Source organism: Eumetopias jubatus, unplaced genomic scaffold (genome assembly GCF_037043125.1).
Source record: "Eumetopias jubatus isolate StellerSeaLion01/CBP00866 unplaced genomic scaffold, mEumJub1_p1.0 scaffold_17, whole genome shotgun sequence".
Lineage (NCBI taxonomy): Eukaryota > Metazoa > Chordata > Mammalia > Carnivora > Otariidae > Eumetopias > Eumetopias jubatus.
Window position 1 is genome coordinate 5,776,597 of NW_028274823.1, and position 12,706 is coordinate 5,789,302.

The window sequence follows — 12,706 nt, forward strand, 5'->3', positions numbered from 1 at the left end:
TGGGCCAAAGGATTCAACACACCAAGGCATTCTTAAAGGACTAAGAGTAGTACTATCTAATAACAGATGCTTAATAAATACTTAATGAGGCCATGAGCAATAAACCTAGTCAATGATTTTGCTAGAAATTCAGGGAATCCAGATTGGACAATAATTCTTCTCTTCCACTTCAAGTTGTACCTTTTTTGTAGCAGAAATTGAGAGGAAACACCTAAGAAGGTGGTAAAAAGGAAGCCTGCTTCTAGAAATGAACAGTCCTTACGTGTGGCCAGACGGTGGTGACAAAAGAAAAAGGTATCAGAGAATTTGGGTTTTTTCTTTTTTTTTTTTAAGATTTTTATTTATTTATTGAGAGAGAGAGAGAGAGAATGGTAGAGAGAGAGCATGAGAGGGAAGAAGGTCAGAGGGCGAAGCAGACTCCCGCCGAGGAAGGAGCCCGATGTGGGACTCAATCCCTGGACTCCAGGATCATGACCTGAGCCACCCAGGCGCCCCAAGATTTGGGTTTTTTCTGCCATCAAACTTAGCCTTAGATTTTTCTTTGGTAAAAATTCACTTGGGTAGAAGTTGAGTCTATAACGTAAGAATGTCTTTGAGTTTAATGGCCTAGTATTAGAGTAAAAGAAACAAACGAGAAATGAGACATTGTACCTTGCCTCAGTCAGACAGATTCAACACTCTTATATCCCAAATGCTGACATTTTTGGTTGGAAGGAATTTTCACTAGAGCTTTACCAAAATACTGGAGGGTTCACTGGGTCAACTCCAGATGTCCAGAAGACATCTGTCTGCCTCTCGTCCTTGACCTCACAACTCAATTTGACATCATGACATCAACTCCATTGATCTTTGGGGCAGGCTCATCAATTTATCACTTCTTGTTTATCAATACCACAGTGGTGCATAAAGACTTGCTCTTTGTCTTTTTTCTTTGTTGAAATCACATGGCACAAATGACCAGTTTCCTGTTAATCATGCTCATGAGACTCACATAGCTCAGAGAAGCGTGGACAGGAATCAGTCTCCAGAAAAGCGCATGCCACATGCAACTGTAGAGAATTTGAAATTTAAAAAATGCTGAAAAGGAAAAGTTCCTCAACTTTCCAACCATATTTTTCATTTGACTTTTCTGATCATTGAAGAGCCCAATGGTAACTGCTTTTTTTCTCGATCACTCGCTGCGTGTGTTTGTTTTAATGGTAGTTGTCAGCGCAGTGGCTTTAACAGAAGTGGTTTCCAACCTTGCTTAAGTTGCTTTGTTCTTGCTATTTATATTTGCCTCCACATATGAAGTTAACTCTCCTTTAAGTGTATCTCCACTTTATTTATCATGTCTATCAGATTTGCTAATGTTCCAAAAATACCCAGGGTGAGGCTGAATGATGGAATTTATCACATGGTTGCAACACTGGGTCTATGAAAACACCACCTGGTCTTACTGGGCAGGGGGAGTGTGAGGGGCCAGCACACTGCTCCATGGCGCAAGGTCAGCTGCTGAGTGAGTGGTGGAGAATGGACTCTGTCGTCCAGGGCTCTAGGCTCTCAAGTCACACCTAATGATCATTAACTTCCACATCGAAGCACCAGTTCTAAGTCTAGACCTGAAGACTCAGTGAGAATGACCAAGGGCATGCCCAGCTTTAAGTAAAAACCTAGGACAACTGTATACTCTTAACTGGCCATTCAAGGTTGAAACCTGCCAGCCGGTTTTCAAGCATGTTTCCATCCAGGAACATATTGTATCCAGTGTCATCCACACACAGAACATGTTCTAAGCATGCCTGTCCTCGTGAGCATGCCCTTTGTCTCCAGCAGGACCACAAACTGAGGGTTTTCAAGGCACCGACCTCCCGTGCCCTCGTCACAGATCAGAGCGGTGAGAACAGCATCCAAGCGACGCCGCCTACATGTGCACGCCCAGTTCAGCCAGGCGCTGTCTGTGTGGCCATGGGCACGGACTCGCCTATCGGTGCCTCGATTTCCCCCCTTCATAAAAAATGGCACCCTCTCCTTCACAGGGTGTTTGGAGACTGCAGTGTGAGAACACACATAGAGTGCGAGATGGCACCCAAGCTGTGCCAAGCACCACAGAAGGATCAGCTCTTTACCTTCATCCCCCGCCCCCCAGACTATATAACGAGCTCCAGATTCTGGGCTAAGCCAAGGAAGGGCCAGAACCCAAAATCAGGCAGTCCATCTCTGCACTGCAGTTCTTAAGGATCGTATGAGACTGTGCCACCAGGAATTGATATGTCCAGAAAAGCCTACAGAGGGTGACAATGCCAAACAGGTCATCTTGAGTACCCAACCCACCCCCACTCACCAGCTGATAAAATCCTACATGGAAAACCCAGAAGTAATCATCCTCTGAAAAGACTGGCAATGTACTAGTAACTGATCTCAAACCCCAGATCCATTGGTTCAGAAGAGCTGCCCCCAGCCACAGAACTCCTAGGAAGGGACAGAATTCTAGATATCTTGCATCCCACAGCAGAAACATCCAAAGAACAAAGGTGTGAAGATGCCTTACTATTTCTGGTCTTGCTGCTATTAACCTGCCAGGTGACAATTTATTTGGACTCTGCCATCCAATAATCAGTCCACATGGCAAAAAAACAAAAAAACAAAACAAAGCAAAAAAACCTGTATTTGAAACACTGACAATGACTGGTCACTAACTGTCCCTCTGTAGAATGTGAATCTACCCCCAGTGCGGCCCCACAAGCATGGCCATGGAAAAGGCCCCCGTGCTGACCACGGCCTGGGCAGTGGTGGTGATCAGGCCAACACTTGGCTGAGCCCCAGGTTCATTCTGCACAAAATAGAAGGGGCCCTCCTTGCCCCCCTGGGAGATCACTCATTCTTCCCTTCATTCAATAAATATTTATGGGTACCTTTCTGTACCACGTATTACTCTCTGCTTTAGCAATACAGGAGAAAAGAGAAGAGAATGAGGGGTGCCTAGTGGTTCTTTAGCATGGATGAATTATTACACTGATCTCTGCCGTCCTGTCTCCCTGTTTCCATCCCCAGAAATTCTGACTGACCTGGACTGGGGTGGGGACTAATCTATGTTTTCTAGAAAGCCAGGCTCAAGGGTAGAGTCCCTCAAGAAGATCACATCTCCCTGCTTCCAGGTACGTCCCTCCAGAGTCTCTTCTCCTACATAACTGGAAATGCTTTGAAAGAAAAAAACAAAACAAAGAAACCAAAACTTGTAAAATGTTCCACTTCTTTAACACCTATATGCTCCTGCCCACAGCTTCAAGAAGGCCAAGGCCTAGAGGGGTCACTTCAGGTTTTGGAAAGATTTAAGTTTTCCTTTAGAAAAGTACTTTTAGGGTTCTCATGTACGCAGAGACTCACTTCCTGATCATCGGTATTGCTTATTCACTGTGCTGCTAACTTCTCTTCATGAACCTACACATCCGTTCCCATTGGCCTTTCACTGCTTTTCCCACACTCCTGGTGAAGGAAGGGGCCATCCGATCCAAGGAGGTACTGGAGAGATTAAAATGTAGAAGGAGAACACAGAAATATAAACTTAAAACAGGATTACTCATTAAATGTAATACGTGCCCTTACTGAGTTGGGGGCTTCCTAGAGCATGAAGCCATATGATGTCCTGCCTCGGAGGCCTGTCCTAGCCCTGATGAGCTGTCAGGCTCCATTCTGGATAGGATCAGAAGGGGCTGCTCCAACAGCCCTTAGAGAACCCAAAAGCTGACAGCAGGGGCTCTAAGTAAGTAACAGCAAGCAGGATGTGATGCAATTTACGGCAACTAACTTTCTTAAGGACCACCCTTCCTCTCCTGTGTCTGTCTGTGTGGTTCTCACCCTCCCATTCCCCTTGCTCTCTAGTTCTTCATATTTCTCCATTCCCCTTTTCCTTCTTCTCTATGTTCATCACGAACAAGACATAATGTAGAATTCTAAGTATTGATCTTATTTATAATTTTAGATAGCATGTACTCAATTCAAAGTAAAGAGAAACGAAAGTTAACTGATTTATTCAAAAGCCGTGCGCCGAACACTTCCCCCTGAAGTAACCGGACTCACCAGCGTGCTCCAGACCCTCCATGGATTCTGCTGCCCACCCCCGCCCCCGGCCCAGCTCCACCCCACCCGCAGGTCAATGGCTCCTTCTCTATAGCAAAAACCAGAGTCCAATTAGAAGGCGAGATTAGCAGACTCCACACTTTAAAATGTTTTTGTCATTCCAAGCTCTTGAAGTTTTTGCATTAAATTCTTTGTGAATTTTGCCCCTACCACGTCCCACTCTCGAGCACAGAGCTGGATAATATAAGACCTGATGGACTGGTACTCCCCAGCAAGTCCTGTCTGCTACAACCCAGATGTCATAAGGGCCCCACCATACTGCATGATTAAATATACAGTTGGCCCTTGAACAACGTGGATTTGAGCTGTGCAAGTCCATTTATAGGCGAGTGCTTGGGTTTTGTTTTTCACTCCAGTACTGTTAATGTATTTTTTTCTCTTATAATTTCCTTTCTCCAGCTTGCTTTATTGTAATAATATAGTATATAATATATATAACATACAAGATGTGTTTTCGACATTATCGGTAAGGCTTCTGGTCAACAGAAGGCTATGAGTAGTTAAGTTTTGAGGGAGTTAAAAGTTATATGCACATTTTTTTTTTTTAAAGATTTTATTTATTTGACAGAGACACAGCAAGAGAGGAAACACAAGCAGGGGGGCGTGGGAGAGGGAGAAGCAGGCCTCCCGCCGAGGAGGGAGCCCGATGTGGGGCTCGATCCCAGGACCCTGGGATCATGACCTGAGCCGAAGGCAGACGCTTAACGACTGAGCCACCCAGGCGCCCCTATATGCACATTTTTGACTATGCAGGGTTTAGCATTCCTAAGCCTCATGTTGTTCATAGGTCAGCTGTATACACCATTTCTGAACCATATACTCATTTTTGTGAGTGTGTGGGTCATCTCTTTCTCTTCCATAAGCACAGAAAAAAAGTTTAAGGTAATACTCTGTAACACTCAAACTCAAGATAGTTATGCCAAGATTCACAAGATCAGAATCTCTGGACATGGTTTTACTTATTAACCTCAGAAAACCATACCCCTCTCCCTTCCATTCATCTGATTCCTACCCACATTTCAGGAAACAGCCACATTCCCCCTAATCCAAAGATCCAGGTAACACAGAAAGAATCCTTGGACACCGCGAATATGGTACACCCATCGTACGCCTTCTAAAAATACCATGGGTCCATGGGTAAGGCCCCAGCTGTGAGGGTACTGTGATATATATATCATTGTATTCTTACACCAATTAGCAAGCATCAAAGCTGACCAAGTTCAGGAGAAAGGAGGTGCTTCGAGAGACCTCATCTATAATCACTTGTATTTGTGTACAGAGAGAACTGACGCACATCAAAGAAGACTGGCTCCTGCATTAGGCCTGCTCTTCCGAGTCCGCCGGGGAGGCGCAGTGGGCTGGTGCGATCCAGAGATGCATGTTTTTCCCCCAGCACCTGGTATGGTGCCAGGTCAGCCCAGACACACGGGTGCTTTTCTTCATGTCAGTGAAGGCAGTAGGAGGACTGGAGTAGACCTGGACTATCACAGAGGCCACCCAGGGAGAAGAGGCTAGGGCCATGGTCCTAGAACATGGACCACGGGAACTGAAGATCCAAAGCAGGGATCGACCATGGCATGTTCTAGAGACAGAGCAGGAACTTGAAGCCTGGACGAGCAGGACCTGCAGGATGAGGGATGGAGAGCTGAGGGCAGGGGATGTGAGAATGCCAAGGTCAGGGTGGGAGCAGTGGGAACAGAAAAGAAGAAGCCAAGAGGTAAAGCAATAGGAAGGAAAAACAAAAACCAGTGAGACCTAGAGAAGACTGGCTTTGAAGAATTAAACTAGAGAATAAATCAGATAAAGTATTGCCAGCACCCGCTAGGGCGCCCTAACAACAGAGAGCGAGGGACTCTCCACCATCCTAAGCTGGGGCATGGGTCTCTGTACCCCACTGCAAGCCAAGTTCAGTCGTGCATGTAATCGCGGCTGCCCTTGCTCCATGCGTGGCCAATGGGAGCACAGCAGCTCTATGTTTCTGGGTTGAGTACAGTCCACCTCAGGGTCTCAGGTCATGGCCCATGGCCTCTTGTTAGGATTCTGTACTGAGGCTCCTGGGGCCGTCATTTTTCTATGTTTTGCTCTCCACTTATAAATAGAAGCTGATTATAGGAAATGCTCATTTCTCCCCGTCTTTCCTGGCTTTGCTACCTCTGCAGTAAACTCAAGACCTTGCAAAGTCTATGGTTTGGTTAGACCAAGGAAATGCAGGAGATGCACTATAGTGAAAAATACAAGGGGGGTCCATTTTGATGGTAATCGATGGGCCCTCACATAGTCTTGCCAGAAAGGCAGATTGCATCTTCAACTCTAAATCATTGCAATTGCAGTGACTGGTTACCTCCACGCAGAAATCCCGCCCTGGGTGTTCCCAAATGGTATCCTGAGATTCGACTTCGAGAAACAGCAGGGAAAACATAGACTCTTTTGACAGTTAGTTTTTGGAAAAATCAATGTTCTAGTTTTAGCTCAAGGATAGATATATCATGAGTGAAAACATGCCGTTTAGTAAAAAAAACATACAGATTCGTCATAATCAGTAAAGCAAAACATTCCGCAATGTACATGTTTTCATTCGAGAATCCCATAAAGCCTAAGTAAGGGGAGGCCACCTCTTCCACAGCCTATCAACTCCAGCTTCCTAGCGCTGGGCTCCAAACTACCAGCCGGTTGTTGCTTAATTACTGCGAACCATCCAGGAAGTAGAGTAGGTGGGACATTTGCTACAATAATCTCTACGTACCTATGAGCTACATTCAAAGCAAGAGCGCTCACATTTAACATCTTTTCTAGCTGTCCTGCCTCCTGGGGAGGAGAGAGGAGCAGGGAAATTAGTCCCTTTTACTAATCTTACGTATGATTTTGGTGGGTTGCTGGAACCAGTTTTTCTGGACTCTCCATGGCCATTATTAGTTTGCAAAGCTAACTGCCGCAAATAAAAGTCGTTTCCTACGCTGATGTAACATCTCACTTGGAGGAGGCATTTATCCCAGTTGATTTTCGCCAACATCAGAAAATTTTGCTAATTCATTTCTACTCGTTTAGATTCCATTTGGACAGAGGATAAGCCGAGGTTAACATCAGTATAAGCTTAAGATCAAAGAACTAAGTAAATAGTGAAACAAAGAAGGAAATCTGGTTTGTTGAAGAGGGCCATTTTCTCGTTTCTCTAAACCTCAACACCAAACCCCAAGCATCCGTGTATAACGTGGCTGGTTCACTTCCCCTCGTTAGATGGTTCCCCACTCATTAGAAACAGGCCAGTGTGAGTCTGTGCGGCAAAAGTGATTTACACTATGGGGCTGAAGTAATCGACAGTAGGTTTTCTGTTGGTGGCAATGTGTTTTCTGAAATCACGGATATGCATGAACAGGGGGGAGGGGGCACCTAGGGTGGTTTTTCTTCTGCCTCAAGCCTGCATCAAAACTCCACGAATGCCCCTTTTCCCTACTTCTGACTGGACGCTCATCCGTTCTTAATGATGGAGGCCTGACTGCAGTCTTCCACAAATCAAGGGAACTGGGCATGACTTGGCCGTGTTTCCTCCCACACCGCAGCAGGATGGAAGCAGCCTCCTCCCTCGGTGCTCAATCTCAGAGGGGTGTGTGTTTTCATTTCGTTACCCCATTCCAGTCCTCTTGAATCAGTGACCTTTGAAGAAGTGAACAAACGTCTGGAAAAATATCATTTCAGTGTATTAAAGGAAATTAAACGGGATAATGAATCTAACTAAGGCACAGTCCAAAATCTATAGCAGTTAGCTTTGCCCTGAGGAAGGGAGGACTTCCATTTTGGAAGAATTAATCAGCGCCTATAAAATAGGCCTTAAAGTTAACTGTTTCACAACACAAATGAGTTCATTTGATGGGTGAGATGCTGTCTTCCTTTCCTCTCCCTCCGGGAAGCTGAATATTAATAAAGAAGGGTAGGTTCACTGTCCGCCCCCCACCCCCGTCCCGACTAGCCTAATGCCCAGGCATTCCCTCAGCATATGGAATAAAATGCTGACCCAATTAATTTTGAATTCCAGCCAGCATCTGTGACTCCAAGGTGTCTCAACAGTGGGAAAGCCGCTAGAAAAACCAATAATATCATACAGTCCCCTTCCTGACTCATCGGATTGCCTGCCTAGCTCTTCTGCTCTCTCCCCTGACTGATGGGACACTAGGGGGTGTCTTGGCAAGGCCAGCACCCTCACCAGCCCCCACGGTCAGTCAGCTGCACCATGCCACGTATACCATGGCACAGGGGCCAAACCGGAAACCCCTCAGTCGTGCAGACACGTTAAGAATGGAGCTCATCCAGTGAGTCTCCTGTCAGCTGTGGAGATCCCGGATCACTTCAGAAAATGCAGAGGATACGTCACATCCATTTTATTTCTAATTAAAACAGATGGCAGATCTCCTCCCAGTAGTGAGTTTGCTCATGTACTGACATCTTCGACTAAACAGCCCTTCTCCTAAGCCCCTGGTGCACATGTATGTACATGTGTGTACACAAAGACACGTACATGTCGGCATATATGCTACACACGCAAACACCATCAACCCTCTGAAATTCATTTTCTTTCTTTATTCAAAGTGTCCTCAAAACAATAAAAGATGACCTTTGGGAGATGGCGTGTACCCAAATCTAATCATTTCTGGGTTTTTCTTCTTCTGATCCAAGTGTTTATACTTTCTAGCGGCCTGATCTGTCATCCTGCCTAAGGCATGACCTGACTTTGCCCTGTGGTTTTTTTTTAATTGGCAAACAATAATATCGCAGCTCCCCCAACAAAAACCGGAAAACAGAAGGGAAGATAAATCTCCCAAAAAGCACTATCTTAATACCACAATGATGACCATGTGGGTTCATTTTCTTCCAATACAATTTGGGAGACTGCTTTCTTTCACTTAACATGATTTCCTAAGTATTTTTCTATGATACTAAATAATCTTTATAATTATCATTTTAATGGCCACACTGGATGTATGTACACCATCATTTACTTAACCGTTTACCTATTGTTGGGTATTTAGTTGCTTCCATTTTTCACTCCTTTAAGCTGGAAAGAACATTTTTATATAAGCTATTAATTTAAAGCAGCACGCAGAGAGGACTCTCCATCACTAATCTAAAAATACAGCATTTATATATTTACAACTCACATTTGATTATACACTTTAATTGGAGGGTAATTAAGACATTTGCATTCAAACAGCTCCTCGACACCAGCTCTCCCCAAGCCAGACGCACTCCACCATGACTCGCCAGATTCACCTCAAGACGGCACAGTCCAATGAATTCCAAAACACCATTTTCGTATGAAAAATAAACTTTATGAACTCCTGCTGCTTTGGAGCCAAGAGATTAACTCCAAGAACCAGAGCCCATGGTCCTCGGAGGTGACAAGGCCAAGGCGAGCTGTCCCCGAAAATGCCACTGTGGCTTCCGGAGGGGTCCAGCACTCCCAACAGCCCTCACTAAGTCTATGCCCAGGTGCTCTGCATAACCTGCACCCAGATACCTCGTGACAAACAGGCGAAGGAAATTGCTCAGACGAGTTCCAGCATTGGATGCCTTCTGACGTTCATTACAGGGCACAGCCTGCAGGCTACAGATTTCCCTGGGCAAGGGAGGGGTTCAGTGCCTGGGATTTAGAGGGATGCAGGGAGTGGCCCTTGAGCTGCGTGACTCCCAGCAAATTACAAAAAAAAAAAAAAAAAAAATCTGGAGCCTCAATTTCTCGATCTGCAGCTTGAGGCTGGCAAGAGTGCCTCCCCTGTGAGGCTGTCCTGGGGGTCAAGGAGGAAAGCCAAGTGCAGCGCCAAGGACGCTGGCATTTGGTGAGGAACAGAAGTACGTATGGACTGCACGTTGACATCACACTGTAACATATGCACACTCATTTGCTGAATGAATGCGTGAAGGGATGATGGATGAATGAAGGGAGCCGGAAGGTTCGACTTGTGGGACCTCTTCTGTTAGAATACCCATTTCCTTTCATGACAAAACCATTTTCTTAATAATCACTACCAGCCCCCACCCTACCCCAATAAACAGTAAGTGAATACCCTGGAAAGGTATAACCATTTAATAGGAAAGTAATTCCTAATGTCCAGGAAAATTCCATTCTACAGTTTTAGAAAATGCCACCCAGCCACCAAAAGGAGCGCAGATCTCCATCTGAAGTCCAAATAAGTCAACTACAAGAATCCCTTGACGTCCTTATCAGTGGAATGAGGACAATTCACTTTCTACTACTTGAAAAACAAATTCACCAGCAGACTACCCTGAGGAAAAAAAATCCTCTAAGTATCACCATCATTTTTACTAATAAGAAAATGATTTTTATATACTTAGTAACTCCCTGTAAAACAGAGAAGAGCTTAGAATTGCTTTATTATTATTATTTTGCCACTGGCAATTAATTTTTCTGATTTGTTTTATTAGTTTGATGGTTGAGTCCAAGATTCAGAATATCTTTCCAAACCAGCAGACTGATGTAAGAAAATTATTTCAGTGCAGTTCCTGGCAAATCGCGATGATGAATAGCATGGTAGGACAAACTTATTCAGACGCACATTTTTCAGGAGTGGCAGGGAAAAGGCTGAAAAATTACTAGTAAATTGCTTTTTGTAAAAATGCTCTCCCTTTCAAATTTTCCTTGGTAGGAAGGTCTTCTGCAGAATGATGGCACAATATCGTCTGGCATAGCTGGACAACAAAGGCAGTTCGAGAATGATTATAAGAGACAAGAGTTAAGATTTAATTTTCTCATTATGCCCCCACGTCCCCCATACTCTCCCCACACCACGTCCTTTGTGTGCATCATTTTAACCTGTTGGGATAAGTGTCTGTAAAAGATAAATATATTATCTCTCCTTAGCAGGCATGTTCTATCTCACCCACTCTCCAGAATCTAGTCCTCCCAACACAGAGCCAAGAGATGATATGGCTCCGGTCTGTTCCTTTCCTTTCCTGGTCTCTCCAAAACTGCCCAGTGTTTCCAGTTCCAAATTACAAAGGCCTCCAGCTATCCTCAGCACCCAGGAAAGCTCTAAAAGCCAAAGAAGTCTGCTTCTCTGTCTTCTCCAGACTACCTACGAGAGCGACCATTGGGACTAATTCTTTTGTCAGAGGACAGACACACAGCTGTACACAGTGGCATGAGGATGGGGCTCCCTCCTGGCTCAGCACAGAGCTGGGGCGTTTCCAGATCAGCCCTTCAGAACAGGCACCTTCCCGACCACCCATGCCCCCGGGTGCCTGGACATACCATCTATTCCTGGCCATTCGCTCTGCTCTCCTAGGCCTTCCCTTTCAGGGACACACTCCAGCCACCCAAGATGAAAGGTCTAGTGTGGTGGTTCTTCCCCATGGATGGCTATGCCCCTCCCCCGCCCCCATGGCCATCTGGCAATGTCTGGAGACATTTCTAGCTGGCACACTGGGAGGATGCTCCTTACATCTAGCAGGTAGAAGTTGGAATGCTGTTAAACTCTCCGTGCACAGGAGAGCAAACGGTCAGCCAGCCCAAAATGCCAGGAGTGCCAAGGCTGAGAAACCCTGGCCCTCTGACCTAAACCAAATTCTGCAGAGCTGATTGCTGTCCTCCAACAAGATTGCCCATTCATGGTCATGGCATTAAGTGATGAAATAATTCAGTTCTCTCTTAAGTCGTTTGTTCAGGAACTCTAGTGGAGACTTGCAAAGCGCCAGCACCATGCTGGCCTGTGATAAGAGGCCAGGTTAACAGGGTCCCTGGACTGCAGGGAGAGGAAGTTCTAGAACACACTCTCATATGGGGGCTCTGGGCTTCTCCCCACTTCTTTCCTTCACCGGACCACCATGCCCACTGGCCTGCAATCTTAACCCAGTAAGAACTAAGGATATGGGGAGGTGTCTTGCCTGTTTGTTGGACATCTGACATTATGAGAAACAGCATGAACTCAGGCATCAGGGAGATCAGGATCCTGCTTCTGCCTGTATGTCCTACTTGCTGTGTGATATTAACAAGTGACATCAGCTCTCTGAACCCCACTTTGCTCCTTCAAATGGGCTGCATGGCACTGAAGGTGTTAGGTACAGCCTTCACACATCAGCGGAGCTCCCGGTGGCCCACACACTCACTGACATCTGGAGTGGCCGCCACCAGTCACCCAGTTCCTTGTAGCAGTCCAGAGAAGTATTCCTGGAGGTTTCAGTCCTGGGTCCAGGGGCTCCTCCCAGGACAGCCCGAAGGTCTGTCAACAGGTGGACTGGGCTGTGCAGCCTGGGCCTGTTCCTGTTCAGCTAGCTCATGCCTGTGACCTTGCCTCTCTGGACAGGGAGCTCCAATGCCAGGCCCCTGCACACCCCAGTCCCTCCCATCTAACTATTTTCTTCTCAAACACTAACTCACAAGCAACATAACTATATTTTCTTCCTTTAAGTTCAGGCTGCAAGACAATTCTTCCACGTGCAATGAGCAGCTGTGAGTCTGCCTGATAAAATGAAGGCATTTACCCCACTGGTATTCCCCAGAGGGGATCATCGGCCACCTGCACCTTTTTAGATGCATTTAATAATTCAGCCCAAGATGAATTTGCATGATTAACATAAA

General features: G+C 45.7%; 2 protein-coding genes across 4 annotated transcripts in view; one reads left to right on the forward strand and one right to left on the reverse strand.

The window, feature by feature from the left end:
- The window catches only part of DOCK1 (dedicator of cytokinesis 1), a 493,587-nt gene that overhangs the window by 244,750 nt on the left and 236,131 nt on the right, over nt 1-12,706 (reverse strand). The window lies entirely within an intron of this gene.
- INSYN2A (inhibitory synaptic factor 2A) overlaps nt 1-12,706 on the forward strand; it is a 56,799-nt gene that overhangs the window by 6,290 nt on the left and 37,803 nt on the right. The gene's annotated exons all lie outside the window — the stretch shown is intronic.